Source organism: Meriones unguiculatus, chromosome 21, assembly GCF_030254825.1.
Source record: "Meriones unguiculatus strain TT.TT164.6M chromosome 21, Bangor_MerUng_6.1, whole genome shotgun sequence".
Lineage (NCBI taxonomy): Eukaryota > Metazoa > Chordata > Mammalia > Rodentia > Muridae > Meriones > Meriones unguiculatus.
This window is the reverse complement of record NC_083368.1, coordinates 31789684-31792406: the sequence shown is the minus strand read 5'-3', so window position 1 is coordinate 31792406 and position 2723 is coordinate 31789684. Positions and strand designations below refer to the sequence as shown.

General features: G+C 36.7%; 1 pseudogene; it reads right to left on the bottom strand.

The window, feature by feature from the left end:
* Positions 1 to 880: 880 nt before the first annotated feature.
* On the bottom strand, positions 881 to 1814 carry LOC132646052 (nucleophosmin-like; annotated as a pseudogene).
* Between the last annotated feature and the right edge of the window lie 909 nt (positions 1815 to 2723).

The following is a 2723-nucleotide window of genomic DNA, read 5'->3' as shown; positions in this document are numbered from 1 at the left end:
AGAACACTGGCTGTTCTTCCAGAGGACCCGTGTTCAATTCCCAGCACCCACAATGACAGCTCACAACTGTCTGTAACTTCTATTCCAAAGGATCTGGCACCCTCACACAGACATGCAGGCAGAACACCAATGCATGTAAAAAAAATAAATAAATCTTAGAAAAGGAAAAAGGTCCCATCTCATCACTGACATAAAAATGAACTTTTGAAATACCAAAGACCATCTTTGTCTTGTCTTGCAGTGTTTTATTTTGGAGGTAGGGTGGAGCAGGGTCTCCTGTATCCTATGTTGGCCTTGAACTCACTATGTAGCTAAGGATAACCTTGGATTTCTGATCCTATTTCTATTTTCCAAGTACTGGGATTATAGATGTGTGTCCTTACATTCAGTTTATTCAGTGCCAGGATTAATCTCATGTTTTTGTACATGCTAACTAAGAATGCTATCAAATGAGCTCCAGTACCAATTTCATCTTTTTAGAATTTTTTTTTATTAAATTCTATTTTGTATGCTTTAAGTAAAGCTAGCCTTGTTCTCTTTCACCACATGTTCTTTTATGTCTTTAAAGAAGAAATGAGCTTCTTGTCAAGAACATATAGCTGGGGTTGATTTTAAATCCATTCAATGCCCCCCTTTTTTTTACTTTATTAAAATACTGAGTTTATTTCACATGTATATTTGTCTCCCACATCTGACTACCACATTTACTATGTCCTATCATAACATTCCATACATACTTAAAGCCAAGTAAAGGGTGGAGTACCATCCTTGAAAATTAAACAGGCATTTTAGACAACACATTCTTGGCAATTGAACCTGGACAACGTTTATCAAACACAGAAGGGAAGTTTTTCACTTTGTATTATAAGAAGAACAGCTATCAACTGTTACAGAAATAAAGTAAGATGAAATATTTCAAACCATTCAAACCATTTTCTTAAAAAGCCTTCTCCACTGCCAGAGGTCACTCAGGAGCAATTCTTCACATGATTGATGAACTTGGCTTCCACTTTGGGAAAAGAAACACCCTTTTCTATGCTTGCTTGCACTTTTGCCTTAATGCCTTCTATAGAACTAGGTCCTTTCTGTGTTTTAGGAGTTTTTTTCCTGTTTTTTGAAGGACTCTTGACCCTTTGATCTTGGTATTGATGGTTTTAAGTCTTTTTCATTTTGGTTTTATTTTTGTTCATTTTTGCTGGTGTATCTCATACAGATTTCTTCACTGGAACTTTTTCTTCAGCTTCCTCATCATCAAAATCATCATCAGCTTCATCACCATCCTCATCATCTTCATCAAGTTTTACTTTTTCCTGTGGAACCTGGTTACCACCTCCGGGGACTGATCGTTTTCCACACATAAAGAGTTTTACATCCTCCTCATACTCATCTTCTGACTCTGCGTCTTCCTCTACGGCTACTAGTGTGCACAGGTCGGGATCCACACTTCAACCGTAGGACCACAAGTGGTGGAGTCCCAAAGCCCCCAAAGGAAACCGTACAGACATTTTCGGAGTTGCCAGTGTTACTTTCATTGGACTGCCTTCATTGTCCATTGCTCCTGCCTCTACAATGTGTAATTTGTTTTTTACCCCTGCCCCTAAACTGACCATTCTCAATGATAGCTGGTGTTCATATTCATTATTATCCATTTTAAAGTGATAAAGTATCTTTGGCAGCCTTTAGTTTACAACCAAAAAGGTAATTCTGAGGCCTACGAGAGCTCAGGTCCATGGTCATCAGGTCTTCTGTGAGGCAGAGGTGCACATTTCCGTGACAGAGAAAACTACTTACTGCTTCTAAGAACAGACACACAGGACAGAATCACACCAAGGCCATTCCATGCCTTTTAATTGGAGAATGCTGTTGCATTCATTTCATGGTAATTGATGTTAATCTTCTTCGGTGTCATTTTCTTGTACCTCTTCAGTAACAAAAGAGTCAATTTGCCAAGAAAACTTAAGAACTATAAATACATACACACCCAACAATGGCACTTCCAAATATATAAACAAATATTAAATAAATCTGAAGTGATAGAAAATAAGAGGGAATGTTGATATCACAGTTCTAATAATGTATAGCTTATGTATACAGAAAATCAATAAGAAATGTGGGATTTGAACAACATTTTATACCATGCAGACATATACAGAACAGTAGCAACAGAACATACATGGTCAAGAAAGTGTGTGAAAATGAAGCGACATGTTCAAATGAACAACAGATCAAAGAAGTCAAAGGGAAATCAGAAAATTTACTGAGACAGAAAAATACAGAAATGTATAGGGTCAGCAAAGGTAGTTCTAAAGAGAAAAGTTAATAGGAGCGAGAGACCATATAAAAAAGAATCATCAAGAATAAACCACTAAAATTACACATGAGGGACTTGAAGAAGAAGACCAAACTAAGCATGGAGTTAGTAAGAAATAATAAGGATCAAGGCAGAAGTAAAGAAAAAAAGAAGAGGAAAAAAAAGATCCACCAAGTAGGAACTGGTTTTGTGAAAAGATAACCTTTATCAGCAGCCTTTTAGCTAGACTAGGTCCAGATTAAAACAGAAGCCCGACTCAGAAATTCCCACATCTCTGTCCTCTGTTACATTTTGCATTCAGAGATTGAAATGTGCCTACACAATTTACAGATTCTAAGATTCTTTCTGAATAATTCTACTTGATTATTCCTAAAAAACTATTTTATACAAACCAGGAATACAGAAATTCCCT